The sequence below is a fragment of the Calliopsis andreniformis genome, unplaced genomic scaffold (assembly GCF_051401765.1).
Source record: "Calliopsis andreniformis isolate RMS-2024a unplaced genomic scaffold, iyCalAndr_principal scaffold0019, whole genome shotgun sequence".
Taxonomy (NCBI): Eukaryota; Metazoa; Arthropoda; class Insecta; order Hymenoptera; family Andrenidae; genus Calliopsis; species Calliopsis andreniformis.
Window position 1 is genome coordinate 8,306,496 of NW_027480431.1, and position 18,285 is coordinate 8,324,780.

Sequence of the window (18,285 nt, forward strand, 5' to 3'; positions counted from 1 at the left end):
GTTGCCCGGAACGTAGAATTGGCCATCACTTTCATACTGGTTGCAATTATTCCTGTCATATGATGGTAACACTGTTGTATTTTCTTTGCATTGTATGGTTCGGGCGTTGACTTCTACGGCCCTAACTATTCAACCTGTTGGAGCAACGCCCTATGGTGAAGCCTAGGTTGCTCGGGAAGTAGAAATGAACTTAAGTTTCATACTGGTTGCAATTATTCGTTTTATACGATGGAAAAACTGTTCTATTTATATTGTATTTTATGCTTCTGGCGTTGACTTCTAAGGCACTAAATATTCGATCTGGTGGAGCAACGCAATAGAGTGAAGCCTAGGTTGCCCGGAACGTAGAATTGGCCATCACTTTCAAACTGGTTGCAATTATTCCTGTTATATGATGGTAACACTGTTGTATTTATTTTGCATTTTATGGTGCGGGCGTTGACTTCTACGGCCCTAACTATTCAATCTGTTGGAGCAACGCCCTAGGCTGAGGCCTAGGTTGCTCGGAAAGTAGAAATGACCATAAGTTTCATACTGGTTGCAATTATTCGTTTTATACGATGGGAAAACTGTTGCATTTATATTGTATTTTAAGCTTCTGGCGTCCACTTCTAAGGCACTAACTATACGATCTGGAGGAGAAACGCAATAGAGTGAAGCCTAGGTTGCCCGGAACGTAGAATTGGCCATCACTTTCAAACTGGTTGCAATTATTCCTGTTATACGATGGAAACACTGTTGTATTTTTATTGCATTTTATGCTTCGGGCGTAGACTTCTAAGGCCCAAACTATTCAATCTGTTGGAGCAACGCCCTAGGGTTGAAGCCTAGGTTGCTCGGAAAGTGGAAATGACCATAAGTTTCATACTGGTTGCAATTATTCGTTTTATACGATGGAAAAACTGTTGTATTTTTATTGTATTTTATGCTTCTGGCGTTGACTTTTAAGGCACTAACTATTCGATCTGGTGGAGCAACGCCCTAGGGTGTAGCCTAGGTTGCCCGTAAAGTAGAAATGACCATAGCTTTCACACCGGTAGCAATTATTCGTTTTATATGATGGAAAAACTGTTGTATTTATATTGTATTTTATGCTTCTGTCGTTCACTTCTTAGGCCCTAACTATTCAATCTGTTGGAGCACCGCCCTAGGGTGAAGCCTAGGTTGCCCGGAAAGTAGAAATGACGTTAACTTTCATACTGGTTGCAATTATTCGTTTTATACGATGGAAAAAGTGTTGTATTTATAGTGTATTTTATGCTTCTGGCGTTGACTTCTAAGGAACTAACTACTCGATCTGGTGGAGCAACGCCCTAGAGTGAAGCCTAAGTTGCCCGGAACGTAGCAATTACCATCACTTTCAAACTGGTTGCAAATATTCCTGTTATATGATGGAAAAACTGTTGTATTTATTTTGTATTTTATGCATCGGGCGTTGACTTCTAAGGCCCTAACTATTCAATCTGTTGGAGCAACGCCCTAGGGTGAAGCCTAGGTTGCCCGGAAAGTAGAAATGACCATAACATTCACACTGGTTGGGATTATTCGTTTTATACGATGGAAAAACTGTTATATCTATATTGTATTTTATGCTTCTGCCGTTGGTTTCATAGGCCCTAACTATTCAATCTGGTGGAACAACACCCTAGAGTGAGGCATAGGTTGCCCGGAACGTAGAAATGACCATCACTTCCATACTGGTAGCAATTATTCGTTTTATACGATGGAAAAACTGTTGTATTTGCATTGTATTTTATGCTTCTGGCGTTGACTTCTAAGGCACTAACTATTCGATCTAGTGGAGCAACGCCCTAGAGTGAAGCCTATGTTGCCCGGAACGTAGAAATGACCATCGCATTCAAACTGGTTGCAATTATTCCTGTTATATGATGGAAAAACTGTTGTATTTTTATTGCATTTTATGCTTCGGGCATTGACTTCTAAGGCCCTAACCATTCAATCTGTTGGAGCAACGCCCTAGGGTGAAGCCTAGGTTGTCCGGAAAGTAGAAATGACCATAGCTTTCATACTGGTTGCAATTATTCGTTTTATATGATGGAAAAACTGTTGGATTTATATTGTATTATATGCTTCTGGCGTTCCCTTCTTAGGCCCTAACTATTCGATCTGGTGGAACAACGGCCTAGGGTGAAGCCTAGGTTGCCCGGAACGTAGAAGTGACCATAACGTTCACACTGGTAGCAATTATTCGTTTTACAAATGGAAAATCTGTTCTATTTTTTTGTATTTTATGCTTCGGGCGTTGACTTCTAAGGCCCTAGCTATTCCATCTGGTGGAGCAACACGCTAGAGTGAAACCTAGGTTGCCCGGAACGTAGAAATGACCATTACTTTCACACTGTTTGCAATTATTCATTTTATACGATGGAAAGGCTGTTGTATTTATATTGTTTTTTATGCTCCTGGCGTTGACTTCTAAGGCCGTAGCTATTCCATCTGGTGGAGCAACGTCCCAGAGTGAAGCCTAGGTTGCGCGGAACGTAGAAATGACCATTGCTTTCACACTGGTTACCATTATTCGTTTTATACGATGGAAAAGCTGTTTTATTTACATCGTATTTTAAGCTTCTGGCGTTGACAACTTAGGCCCTAACTGATCCATCTGGTGGAATAACTAACTAGGGTGAAGCCTAGGTTGCACGGAACGTAGAAATGTCCATAACTTTCACTCTGGTAGCAATTATTCGTTTTATACAATGGAAAAACTGTTCTATTTATTTTGCATTTTACGCTTCGGGCGTTGACTTCTAAGGCCCTAACTATTCGATCTGGTGGAGCAACGCCCTAGAGTGATGCCTAGGTTGCCCGGAACGTAGAACATACCATTACATTCACACTGGTTGCAATTATTCCTGTTATACGATGGAAAAACTGTTGCACCTTTATTGTATTTTATGCTTCTGACGTTGACTTCATAGGCCCTAACTATTGGATCTGGTGGAGCAACGCCCTAGAGTGAAACCTAGGTTACCCGGAACGTAGAAATGACCAGTACTTTCACACTGGTTGCAGTTATTCATTTTATACGATGGAAAAACTGTTGTACGTATATTGTATTTTATCCTTCTGGCGTTGAATTCTAAGTCCCTAGCTATTCGATCTGGTGGAGCAACGCACTAGAGTGAAGCCTAGATTACCCGGAACGTAGAAATGACCAGTACTTTCACACTGGTTGCAGTTATTCGTTTTACACAGTGGAAAAGCTGTTATATTTATATTGAATTTTATGCTTCTGTCATTGACTTCTAAGGCCCTAGCTATTCGATCTGGTGGAGTAACGCCCTAGAGTGAAACGTAGGTTACCCGGAACGTAGAAATGACCAGTACTTTCACACTGTTTGCAGTTATTCCTGTTGTACGATGGAAAAACTGTTGCATCTTTATTGTATTTTATGCTTCTGGCGTTAACTTCTGAGGCCCTAACTATTCGATCTGGTGGAGCAACGCCCTAGCGTGAAGCCTCGGTTGACCGGAACGTAGAAATGACCATTACTGTCACAATGTCTGCAATTATTCATTTTATACGATGGAAAAACTGTTGTACTTATATTGTATTGTATCCTTCTGGCGTTGAATTCTAAGTCCCTAGCAATTCGATCCGGTGGTGCAACGCCCCAGAGGGAAACCTAGGTTACCCGGAACCTAGAAATGACCAGTACTTTCACATTGGTTGCAGTTATTCGTTTTATACAGTGGAAAAACTGTTCTATTTATTTTGCATTTTATGCATCGGGCGCTGACTTCTAAGGCCCTAACTATTCGATCTGGTGGATCAACGCCCTAGAGTGAAGCCTAGGTTGCTCGGAACGTAGAAATGACCATTACCTTCACACTGTTTGCAATTATTCATTTTATACGATGGCAAAGCTGTTGTATTTATATTGTAGTTTATGCTTCTGGCGTTGACTTCTAAGGCCTTAACTCTTCGATCTGGTGGAGCAACTCCTCAGAGTTAAGTCTACGATGCACGAAATGTCGATATGATCATTACCTTCGCACTGGTTGCAATTTGTCATGCTGTACGATGGAAAAACTGTTGCATTTTTATTGTATTTTGTGCTTCTGGCGTTGACTTCTAAGGCCTTAGCTATTAGATATGGTGGAGCAACGCCCTAGAGTGACGCCTAGGATCCCCGGAACGTAGAAATGACCATTACTTTCGCACTGTTTGCAATTATTCGTTTTATACGATGGGAAAGCCGTTGTATTTATATTGTATTTTATGCTTCTGGCGTTGACTTCTAAGGCCGTAGCTATTAGATGTGGTGGAGCAACGCCCTAGGGTGACGCCTAGGTTGCCCGGAACGTAGAAATGACCATTACTTTCACAATGTCTGCAATTATTCATTTTATACGATGGAAAAACTGTTGTACCTATATTGTATTTTATCCTTCTGGCGTTGAATTCTAAGTCCCTAGATATTCGATCTGGTGGAGCAACGACCTAGGGTGAAACCTAGGTTACCCGGAAAGTAGAAATGACCAGTACTTTCACACTGGTTACAGTTATTCGTTTTATACAATGGAAAAACTGCTCTACTTATTGTGCATTTTATGCTTCGGGCGTTGACGTCTAAGGCCCTAACTATTCGATCTGGTGGAGCAACGCCCTAGGGTGAAGCCTAGGTTGCCCGGAACGTAGAAATGACCATAACGTTCACACTGGTAGCAATTATTCGTTTTACACAAGGAAAAACTGTTCTATTTTTTTGTATTTTATGCTTCAGGCGTAGGCTTCTAAGGCCGTAGCTATTCGATATGGTGGAGCACTGCCCTAGGGTGTAGCCTAGCTTGCTCGGAACGTAGAAATGACCACTACTTTCACACTGTTTGCAATTATTCATTTAATACGATGGAAAAGCTGTTGTATTTATATCGTATTTTATGCTTCGGGCGTTGACTTCTTAGGCCCTAACATTTCGATCTGGTGGAGCAACGCCCTACAGTGAAGCCTAAGTTGCCCGGAACGCAGATATGACCATAACCTTCACACAGGTTGCAATTATTCGTTCTACACGGTGTAAAGGCTGTTGTATTTATTTTGTATTTTATTCTTCTGGTGTTGACTTCTCAGGCCCTAACTATTCGATCTGTTGGAACAACGCCGTAGAGTGAAGCCTAGGTTGCCCGGAACGTAGAAATGACCATTACTTTCACACTGTTTGCATTTATTCCTTTTATACGATGGAAAAGCTGTTGTATTTATATCGTATTTTATGCTTCTGGCGTTGACTTCTTAGGCCCTAACTATTCGATCTGGTGGAGCAACACCCTAGAATGAAGCCTAGGTTGCCTGGAACGTAGAAATGACCATCACTTTCACACGGGTTGCAATTACTCCTGTTATACGATGGAACGACTGTTGTATTTTTATTGTATTTTATGCTTCAGGCGCTGACTTCTGAGGCCGTAGCTATTCGATGTGGTGGAACAACGCCCTAGGGTGAATCCTAGATTGCCTGGAACGTAGAAATGACAATAACTTTCACACTGGTTGGAATTATTCGTTTTATACGATGGAAAAGCTGTTGTATTTAAATCGTATTTTATGCTTCTGGCGTTGACTTCTTAGGCCCTAACTATTCCATCTGGTGGAACAACGCCCTAGGGTGAAGCGCAGGTTGCCCGGAAAGTAGAAATGACCATAACTTTCACACTGGTAGCAATTATTCGTTTTATACGATGGAAAAACTGTTCTATTTATTTTGTATTTTATGCTTCGGGCGTTGACTTCTAAGGCCCTAACTATTCGATCTGGTGGAGCAACGCCCTAGAGTGAAGCCTAGGTTGCGCGGAACGCAGAAATGACCATAACTTTCACACTGGTAGCAATTATTCGTTTTATACGATGGAAGAACTGATTTATTTATTTTGTATTTTATGCTTCGGGCGTTGACTTCTAAGGCCCTAACTATTCGATCTGGTAGAGCAACGCCCTAGAGTGAAGCCTAGGTTGCCCGGCACGTAGATATGACCATAACTTTCACACTGGTTGCTATCATTCCTTTTATATGATGGAAAAACTGTTGTATTTATATTGTGTTTTATGCTTCTCGCGTTCACTTCTTAGGCTCTAACTATTCGATCTGGTGGAACAACGCCCTAGAGTGAAGCCTAGGTTGCCCGGAACGTAGAAATGACCATAACTTTCACACTGGTTGCTATCATTCGTTTTATATGATGGATAAACTGTTGTATTTATATTGTATTTTATGCTTCTGGCGTTCACTTCTTAGGCCCTAACTATTCGATCTGGTGGAACAACGCCCTAGGGTGAAGGCCAGGTTGCCCGGTACGTAGAAATGACCATAACTTTTACACTGGTAGCAATTATTCGTTTTATACAATGGAAAAACTGTTGTATTTATTTTGCATTTTATGCTTCGGGCGTTGACTTCTAAGGCCCTAACTGTTTGATCTGGAGGAGCAACGCCCTAGTGTGTAGCCTAGGTTGCCCGTAAAGTAGAAGTAACCATTGCTTTCACACCGGTAGCAATTATTCGTTTTACACGATGGAAAAACTGTTGTATTTATTTTGTATTTTATGCATCGGGCGTTGACTTCTAAGGCCCTAACTATTCAATCTGTTGGGGCAACGCCCGGCGGTGAAGCCTAGGTTGCCCGTAAATTAAAAATGACCATAGCTTTCATACAGGTTGCAATTATTCGTTTTATATGATGAAAAAACTGTTGTATTTATATTGTATTTTATGCTTCTGTCGTTCACTTCTTAGGCCCTAACTATTCAATCTGTTGGAGAAACGCCCTAGGGTGAAGCCTAGGTTGCCCGGAAAGTAGAAATGACGTTAACTTTCATAATGGTTGCAATTATTCGTTTTATACGATGGAAAAACTGTTGTATTTATAGTGTATTTTATGCTTCTGGCGTTGACTTCTAAGGAACTATCGATTCGATCTGTTGGAGCAACGCCCTAGAGTGAAGCCTAAGTTGCCCGGAACGTAGCAATTACCATCACTTTCAAACTGGTTGCAAATATTCCTGTTATATGATGGAAAAACTGTTGTATTTATTTTGTATTTTATGCATCGGGCGTTGACTTCTAAGGCCCTAACTATTCAATCTGTTGGAGCAACGCCCTAGGGTGAAGCCTATGTTGCACGGAACGTAGAAATGTCCATAACTTTCACTCTGGTAGCAATTATTCGTTTTATACAATGGAAAAACTGTTCTATTTATTTTGCATTTTACGCTTCGGGCGTTGACTTCTAAGGCCCTAACTATTCGATCTGGTGGAGCAACGCCCTAGAGTGATGCCTAGGTTGCCCGGAACGTAGAACATACCATTACATTCACACTGGTTGCAATTATTCCTGTTATACGATGGAAAAACTGTTGCACCTTTATTGTATTTTATGCTTCTGGCGTTGACTTCATAGGCCCTAACTATTTGATCTGGTGGAGCAACGCCCTAGAGTGAAACCTAGGTTACCCGGAACGTAGAAATGACCAGTACTTTCACACTGGTTGCAGTTATTCATTTTATACGATGGAAAAACTGTTGTACTTATATTGTATTTTATCCTTCTGGCGTTGAATTCTAAGTCCCTAGCTATTCGATCTGGTGGAGCAACGCACTAGAGTGAAGCCTAGATTACCCGGAACGTAGAAATGACCAGTACTTTCACACTGGTTGCAGTTATTCGTTTTATACAGTGGAAAAGCTGTTATATTTATATTGAATTTTATGCTTCTGGCATTGAATTCTAAGTTCCTAGCAATCTCATCTGGTGGAGCAACGCCCTAGAGTGAAGCCTAGGTTGCCCGGAACGTAGAAGTGACCATTACTTCCACACTGTTTGCAAATATACATTATATACGATGCAAAATCTGTTGTACTTATATTGTAATTTATGCTACCGGCGTTGACATCTGAGGCCCTAACTATTTGATCTGATGGAGCACTGCCCTAGAGTGAAGCCTAGGTTGCCCGGAACGTAGAACATACCATTACCTTCACACTGGTTGCAATTATTCCTGTTATACGATGGAAAAGCTGTTGCACCTTTATTGTATTTTATGCTTCTGGCGTTGAGTTCATAGGCCCTAACTATTTGATCTGGAGGAGCAACGTCCTAGAGTGAAAGATAGGTTGCTCGGAACGTAGAAATGACCATAACCTTCACACTGGTTGCCATTATTCGTTCTCTACGATGGAAAAGCTGTTGCATTTGTATCGTATTTTATGCTTCTGGCGTTGACTTCTTAGGCCCTAACTATTCCATCTGGTGGAACAACGCCCTAGGGTCAAGCCTAGGTTGCCCGGAACGTAGAAATGACCATAACGTTCACACTGGTAGCAATTATTCGTTTTACACAAGGAAAAACTGTTCTATTTTTTTGTATTTTATGCTTCGGGCGTTGACTTCTAAGGCCCTAGCTATTCGATCTGGTGGAGTAACGCCCTAGAGTGAAACGTAGGTTACCCGGAACGTAGAAATGACCAGTACTTTCACACTGTTTGCAGTTATTCCTGTTGTACGATGGAAAAACTGTTGCATCTTTATTGTATTTTATGCTTCTGGCGTTAACTTCTGAGGCCCTAACTATTCGATCTGGTGGAGCAACGCCCTAGCGTGAAGCCTCGGTTGACCGGAACGTAGAAATGATCATTACTTTCACAATGTCTGCAATTATTCATTTTATACGATGGAAAAACTGTTGTACTTATATTGTATTGTATCCTTCTGGCGTTGAATTCTAAGTCCCTAGCTATTCGATCCGGTGGTGCAACGCCCCAGAGGGAAACCTAGGTTACCCGGAACCTAGAAATGACCAGTACTTTCACACTGGTTGCAGTTATTCGTTTTATACAGTGGAAAAACTGTTCTATTTATTTTGCATTTTATGCATCGGGCGCTGACTTCTAAGGCCCTAACTATTCGATCTGGTGGATCAACGCCCTAGAGTGAAGCCTAGGTTGCTCGGAACGTAGAAATGACCATTACCTTCACACTGTTTGCAATTATTCATTTTATACGATGGCAAAGCTGTTGTATTTATATTGTAGTTTATGCTTCTGGCGTTGACTTCTAAGGCCTTAACTCTTCGATCTGGTGGAGCAACTCCTCAGAGTTAAGTCTAGGATGCACGAAATGTCGATATGATCATTACCTTCGCACTGGTTGCAATTTGTCATGCTGTACGATGGAAAAACTGTTGCATTTTTATTGTATTTTGTGCTTCTGGCGTTGACTTCTAAGGCCTTAGCTATTAGATATGGTGGAGCAACGCCCTAGAGTGACGCCTAGGATCCCCGGAACGTAGAAATGACCATTACTTTCGCACTGTTTGCAATTATTCGTTTTATACGATGGGAAAGCCGTTGTATTTATATTGTATTTTATGCTTCTGGCGTTGACTTCTAAGGCCGTAGCTATTAGATGTTGTGGAGTAACGCCCTAGGGTGACGCCTAGGTTGCCCGGAACGTAGAAATGACCATTACTTTCACAATGTCTGCAATTATTCATTTTATACGATGGAAAAACTGTTGTACCTATATTGTATTTTATCCTTCTGGCGTTGAATTCTAAGTCCCTAGATATTCGATCTGGTGGAACAACGCCCTAGAATGAAGCCTAGGATGCCTGGAACGTAGAAATGACCATCACTTTCACACGGGTTGCAATTACTCCTGTTATAGGATGGAACGACTGTTGTATTTTTATTGTATTTTATGCTTCAGGCGCTGACTTCTGAGGCCGTAGCTATTCGATGTGGTGGAACAACGCCCTAGGGTGAATCCTAGATTGCCCGGAACGTAGAAATGACCATGACTTTCACACTGGTTGCAATTATACGTTTTATACGATGGAAAAGCTATTGTATTTATATCGTATTGTATGCTTGTGGCGTTGACTTCTAAGGCCCTACCTATTCGATCTGGCGGAGCAACACCCTACAGTGAAGCCTAGGATGCCCGGAACGTAGAAATGACCATAACTTTCACACTGGTTGCTATCATTCGTTTTATACGATGGAAAAACTGTTATATTTATATTGTATTTTATGCTTCTGGCGTTGACTTCTGAGGCCCTAACTATTCGATCTGGTGGAACAACGCCGTAGAGTGAAGCCTAGGTTGCCCGGGACGTAGAAATGACCATTACTTTCACACTGTTTGCAATTATTCCTTTTATACGATGGAAAAGCTGTTGTATTTATATCGTATTTTATGCTTCTGGCGTTGACTTCTAATGACCTAACTATTCGATCTGGTGGAGCAACGCCCTAGAGTGAAGACTAGGTTGCTCGGAATGTAGAAATGACCATAACTTTCACACTGGTTGCAATTATTCGTTTTATACGATGGAAAAGCTGTTGTATTTAAATCGTATTTTATGCTTCTGGCGTTGACTTCTTAGGCCCTAACTATTCCATCTGGTGGAACAACGCCCCAGGGTGAAGCGCAGGTTGCCCGGAAAGTAGAAATGACCATAACTTTCACACTGGTAGCAATTATTCGTTTTATACGATGGAAAAACTGTTCTATTTATTTTGTATTTTATGCTTCGGGCGTTGACTTATAAGGCCCTAACTATTCGATCTGGTGGAGCAACGACCTAGAGTGAAGCCTAGGTTGCGCGGAACGCAGAAATGACCATAACTTTCACACTGGTAGCAATTATTCGTTTTATACGATGGAAGAACTGTTTTATTTATTTTGTATTTTATGCTTCGGGCGTTGACTTCTAAGGCCCTAACTATTCGATCTGGTAGAGCAACGCCCTAGAGTGAAGCCTAGGTTGCCCGGCACGTAGATATGACCATAACTTTCACACTGGTTGCTATCATTCCTTTTATATGATGGAAAAGCTGTTGTATTTATATTGTGTTTTATGCTTCTCGCGTTCACTTCTTAGGCTCTAACTATTCGATCTGGTGGAACAACGCCCTAGAGTGAAGCCTAGGTTGCCCGGAACGTAGAAATGACCATAACTTTCACACTGGTTGCTATCATTCGTTTTATATGATGGATAAACTGTTGTATTTATATTGTATTTTATGCTTCTGGCGTTCACTTCTTAGGCCCTAACTATTCGATCTGGTGGAACAACGCCCTAAGGTGAAGGCTAGGTTGCCCGGAACGTAGAAATGACCATAACTTTTACACTGGTAGCAATTATTCGTTTTATACAATGGAAAAACTGTTGTATTTATTTTGCATTTTATGCTTCGGGCGTTGACTTCTAAGGCCCTAACTGTTTGATCTGGAGGAGCAACGCCCTAGTGTGTAGCCTAGGTTGCCCGTAGAGTAGAAGTAACCATAGCTTTCACACCGGTAGCAATTATTCGTTTTACACGATGGAAAAACTGTTGTATTTATTTTGTATTTTATGCATCGGGCGTTGACTTCTAAGGCCCTAACTATTCAATCTGTTGGGGCAACGCCCGGCGGTGAAGCCTAGGTTGCCCGTAAGTTAAAAATGACCATAGCTTTCATACAGGTTGCAATTATTCGTTTTATATGATGAAAAAACTGTTGTATTTATATTGTATTTTATGCTTCTGTCGTTCACTTCTTAGGCCCTAACTATACAATCTGTTGGAGAAACGCCCTAGGGTGAAGCCTAGGTTGCCCGGAAAGTAGAAATGACGTTAACTTTCACACTGGTTGCTATTATTCGTTCTATACGATCGAAAAACTGTTACATTTATATTGTATTTTATGCTTCTGGCGTTGCCTTCTTAGGCCCTAGCTGTTTGATCTGGTGGAACAACGCCCTAGAGTGGAGCCTAGGTTACCCGGAACGTAGAAATGACCAGTACTTTCACACTGTTTGCAGTTATTCCTGTTATACGGTGGGAAAACTGTTGCATCTTTATTGAATTTTATGCTTCTGGCGTTGACTTCTAAGGCCCTAACCATTCTATCTGGTGGATCAACGCCCTAGAGTGAAGCCTATGTTGCTCGGAATGTAAAAATTTCCAAAACATTCACACTGGTTGAAATTATTCGTTTTATACAATGGAAAAGCTGTTGCATCTTTATTGTATTTTATGCTTCTGGCGTTGACTTCTAAGGCCCTAACTATTCGATCTGGTGGAGCAACGCCCTAGAGTGAAGCCTAGGTTGCCCGGAACGTTGAAATGACCATCACTTTCATACTGGTTGCAATTATTCGTTTTATACGATGGAAAAACTGTTGTATTTATATTGTATTTTATGCTTCTGGCGTTGACTTCTAAGGCACTAAATATTCGATCTGGTGGAGCAACGCAATAGAGTGAAGCCTAGGTTGCCCGGAACGTAGAATTGGCCATCACTTTCAAACTGGTTGCAATTATTCCTGTTATATGATGGTAACACTGTTGTATTTATTTTGCATTTTATGGTGCGGGCGTTGACTTCTACGGCCCTAACTATTCAATCTGTTGGAGCAACGCCCTAGGCTGAGGCCTAGGTTGCTCGGAAAGTAGAAATGACCATAAGTTTCATACTGGTTGCAATTATTCGTTTTATACGATGGGAAAACTGTTGCATTTATATTGTATTTTAAGCTTCTGGCGTCCACTTCTAAGGCACTAACTATACGATCTGGAGGAGAAACGCAATAGAGTGAAGCCTAGGTTGCCCGGAACGTAGAATTGGCCATCACTTTCAAACTGGTTGCAATTATTCCTGTTATATGATGGAAACACTGTTGTATTTTTATTGCATTTTATGCTTCGGGCGTAGACTTCTAAGGCCCAAACTATTCAATCTGTTGGAGCAACGCCCTAGGGTTGAAGCCTAGGTTGCTCGGAAAGTGGAAATGACCATAAGTTTCATACTGGTTGCAATTATTCGTTTTATACGATGGAAAAACTGTTGTATTTTTATTGTATTTTATGCTTCTGGCGTTGACTTTTAAGGCACTAACTATTCGATCTGGTGGAGCAACGCCCTAGGGTGTAGCCTACGTTGCCCGTAAAGTAGAAATGACCATAGCTTTCACACCGGTAGCAATTATTCGTTTTATATGATGGAAAAACTGTTGTATTTATATTGTATTTTATGCTTCTGTCGTTCACTTCTTAGGCCCTAACTATTCAATCTGTTGGAGCAACGCCCTAGGGTGAAGCCTAGGTTGCCCGGAAAGTAGAAATGACGTTAACTTTCATACTGGTTGCAATTATTCGTTTTATACGATGGAAAAAGTGTTGTATTTATAGTGTATTTTATGCTTCTGGCGTTGACTTCTGAGGAACTAACTATTCGATCTGGTGGAGCAACGCCCTAGAGTGAAGCCTAAGTTGCCCGGAACATAGCAATTACCATCCCTTTCAAACTGGTTGCAAATATTCCTGTTATATGATGGAAAAACTGTTGTATTTATTTTGTATTTTATGCATCGGGCGTTGACTTCTAAGGCCCTAACTATTCAATCTGTTGGAGCAACGCCCTAGGGTGAAGCCTAGGTTGCCCGGAAAGTAGAAATGACCATAACATTCACACTGGTTGAGATTATTCGTTTTATACGATGGAAAAACTGTTATATCTATATTGTATTTTATGCTTCTGCCGTTGGTTTCATAGGCCCTAACTATTCAATCTGGTGAAACAACGCCCTAGAGTGAGGCATAGGTTGCCCGGAACGTAGAAATGACCATCACTTCCATACTGGTAGCAATTATTCGTTTTATACGATGGAAAAACTGTTGTATTTGCATTGTATTTTATGCTTCTGGCGTTGACTTCTAAGGCACTAACTATTCGATCTAGTGGAGCAACGCCCTAGAGTGAAGCCTATGTTGCCCGGAACGTAGAAATGACCATCGCATTCAAACTGGTTGCAATTATTCGTTTTATACGATGGAAAAACTGTTGTATTTTTATTGTATTTTATGCTTCTGGCGTTGACTTTTAAGGCACTAACTATTCGATCTGGTGGAGCAACGCCCTAGGGTGTAGCCTACGTTGCCCGTAAAGTAGAAATGACCATAGCTTTCACACCGGTAGCAATTATTCGTTTTATATGATGGAAAAACTGTTGTATTTATATTGTATTTTATGCTTCTGTCGTTCACTTCTTAGGCCCTAACTATTCAATCTGTTGGAGCAACGCCCTAGGGTGAAGCCTAGGTTGCCCGGAAAGTAGAAATGACGTTAACTTTCATACTGGTTGCAATTATTCGTTTTATACGATGGAAAAAGTGTTGTATTTATAGTGTATTTTATGCTTCTGGCGTTGACTTCTGAGGAACTAACTATTCGATCTGGTGGAGCAACGCCCTAGAGTGAAGCCTAAGTTGCCCGGAACGTAGCAATTACCATCCCTTTCAAACTGGTTGCAAATATTCCTGTTATATGATGGAAAAACTGTTGTATTTATTTTGTATTTTATGCATCGGGCGTTGACTTCTAAGGCCCTAACTATTCAATCTGTTGGAGCAACGCCCTAGGGTGAAGCCTAGGTTGCCCGGAAAGTAGAAATGACCATAACATTCACACTGGTTGAGATTATTCGTTTTATACGAAGGAAAAACTGTTATATCTATATTGTATTTTATGCTTCTGCCGTTGGTTTCATAGGCCCTAACTATTCAATCTGGTGAAACAACGCCCTAGAGTGAGGCATAGGTTGCCCGGAACGTAGAAATGACCATCACTTCCATACTGGTAGCAATTATTCGTTTTATACGATGGAAAAACTGTTGTATTTGCATTGTATTTTATGCTTCTGGCGTTGACTTCTAAGGCACTAACTATTCGATCTAGTGGAGCAACGCCCTAGAGTGAAGCCTATGTTGCCCGGAACGTAGAAATGACCATCGCATTCAAACTGGTTGCAATTATTACTGTTATATGATGGAAAAACTGTTGTATTTTTATTGCATTTTATGCTTCTGGCATTGACTTCTATGGCCCTAACTATTCAATCTGTTGGAGCAACGCCCTAGAGTGAAGTCTAGGTTGCCCGGAAAGTAGAAATGACCATAGCTTTCATACTGGTTGCAATTATTCGTTTTATATGATGGAAAAACTGTTGTATTTATATTGTATTTTATGCTTCTGGCGTTCCCTTCTTAGGCCCTAACTATTCGATCTGGTGGAACAACGGCCTAGGGTGAAGCCTAGGTTGCCCGGAACGTAGAAATGACCATAACTTTTACACTGGTAGCAATTATTCGTTTTATACTATGGAAAAACTGTTCTATTTATTCTGTATTTTATGCATCGGGCGTTGACTTCTAAGGCCCTAACTATTCAATCTGTTGGAGCAACGCCCTAGGGTGAAGCCTAGGTTGCCCGGAAAGTAGAAATGACCATAACATTCACACTGGTTGAAATTATTCGTTTTATACGATGGAAAAACTGTTATATCTATATTGTATTTTATGCTTCTGCCGTTGATTTCATAGGCCCTAACTATTCAATCTGGTGGAACAAGGCCCTAGAGTGAGGCCTAGGTTGCCCGGAACGTAGAAATGACCATCACTTCCACACTGGTAGCAATTATTCGTTTTATACGATGGAAAAACTGTTGTATTTGCATTGTATTTTATGCTTCTGGCGTTGACTTCTAAGGCACTAACTATTCGATCTAGTGGAGCAACGCCCTAGAGTGAAGCCTATGTTGCCCGGAACGTAGAAATGACCATCGCATTCAAACTGGTTGCAATTATTCCTGTTATATGATGGAAAAACTGTTGTATTTTTATTGCATTTTATGCTTCGGGCATTGACTTCTAAGGCCCTAACCATTCAATCTGTTGGAGCAACGCCCTAGGGTGAAGCCTAGGTTGTCCGGAAAGTAGAAATGACCATAGCTTTCATACTGGTTGCAATTATTCGTTTTATATGATGGAAAAACTGTTGGATTTATATTGTATTATATGCTTCTGGCGTTCCCTTCTTAGGCCCTAACTATTCGATCTGGTGGAACAACGGCCTAGGGTGAAGCCTAGGTTGCCCGGAACGTAGAAATGACCATAACTTTCACACTGGTTGCTATCATTCGTTTTATATGATGGATAAACTGTTGTATTTATATTGTATTTTATGCTTCTGGCGTTCACTTCTTAGGCCCTAACTATTCGATCTGGTGGAACAACGCCCTAGGGTGAAGGCTAGGTTGCCCGGAACGTAGAAATGACCATAACTTTTACACTGGTAGCAATTATTCGTTTTATACAATGGAAAAACTGTTGTATTTATTTTGCATTTTATGCTTCGGGCGTTGACTTCTAAGGCCCTAACTGTTTGATCTGGAGGAGCAACGCCCTAGTGTGTAGCCTAGGTTGCCCGTAAAGTAGAAGTAACCATAGCTTTCACACCGGTAGCAATTATTCGTTTTACACGATGGAAAAACTGTTGTATTTATTTTGTATTTTATGCATCGGGCGTTGACTTCTAAGGCCCTAACTATTCAATCTGTTGGGGCAACGCCCGGCGGTGAAGCCTAGGTTGCCCGTAAATTAAAAATGACCATAGCTTTCATACAGGTTGCAATTATTCGTTTTATATGATGAAAAAACTGTTGTATTTATATTGTATTTTATGCTTCTGTCGTTCACTTCTTAGGCCCTAACTATTCAATATGTTGGAGAAACGCCCTAGGGTGAAGCCTAGGTTGCCCGGAAAGTAGAAATGACGTTAACTTTCATAATGGTTGCAATTATTCGTTTTATACGATGGAAAAACTGTTGTATTTATAGTGTATTTTATGCTTCTGGCGTTGACTTCTAAGGAACTAACTATTCGATCTGTTGGAGCAACGCCCTAGAGTGAAGCCTAAGTTGCCCGGAACGTAGCAATTACCATCACTTTCAAACTGGTTGAAAATATTCCTGTTATATGATGGAAAAACTGTTGTATTTATTTTGTATTTTATGCATCGGGCGTTGACTTCTAAGGCCCTAACTATTCGATCTGGTGGAGCAACGCCCTAGAGTGATGCCTAGGTTGCCCGGAACGTAGAACATACCATTACATTCACACTGGTTGCAATTATTCCTGTTATACGATGGAAAAACTGTTGCACCTTTATTGTATTTTATGCTTCTGGCGTTGACTTCATAGGCCCTAACTATTTGATCTGGTGGAGCAACGCCCTAGAGTGAAACCTAGGTTACCCGGAACGTAGAAATGACCAGTACTTTCACACTGGTTGCAGTTATTCATTTTATACGATGGAAAAACTGTTGTACTTATATTGTATTTTATCCTTCTGGCGTTGAATTCTAAGTCCCTAGCTATTCGATCTGGTGGAGCAACGCACTAGAGTGAAGCCTAGATTACCCGGAACGTAGAAATGACCAGTACTTTCACACTGGTTGCAGTTATTCGTTTTATACAGTGGAAAAGCTGTTATATTTATATTGAATTTTATGCTTCTGGCATTGACTTCTAAGGCCCTAGCTATTCGATCTGGTGGAGTAACGCCCTAGAGTGAAACGTAGGTTACCCGGAACGTAGAAATGACCAGTACTTTCACACTGTTTGCAGTTATTCCTGTTGTACGATGGAAAAACTGTTGCATCTTTATTGTATTTTATGCTTCTGGCGTTAACTTCTGAGGCCCTAACTATTCGATCTGGTGGAGCAACGCCCTAGCGTGAAGCCTCGGTTGACCGGAACGTAGAAATGACCATTACTTTCACAATGTCTGCAATTATTCATTTTATACGATGGAAAAACTGTTGTACTTATATTGTATTGTATCCTTCTGGCGTTGAATTCTAAGTCCCTAGCTATTCGATCCGGTGGTGCAACGCCCCAGAGGGAAACCTAGGTTACCCGGAACCTAGAAATGACCAGTACTTTCACACTGGTTGCAGTTATTCGTTTTATACAGTGGAAAAACTGTTCTATTTATTTTGCATTTTATGCATCGGGCGCTGACTTCTAAGGCCCTAACTATTCGATCTGGTGGATCAACGCCCTAGAGTGAAGCCTAGGTTGCTCGGAACGTAGAAATGACCATTACCTTCACACTGTTTGCAATTATTCATTTTATACGATGGCAAAGCTGTTGTATTTATATTGTAGTTTATGCTTCTGGCGTTGACTTCTAAGGCCTTAACTCTTCGATCTGGTGGAGCAACTCCTCAGAGTTAAGTCTAGGATGCACGAAATGTCGATATGATCATTACCTTCGCACTGGTTGCAATTTGTCATGCTGTACGATGGAAAAACTGTTGCATTTTTATTGTATTTTGTGCTTCTGGCGTTGACTTCTAAGGCCTTAGCTATTAGATATGGTGGAGCAACGCCCCTGAGTGACGCCTAGGATCCCCGGAACGTAGAAATGACCATTAC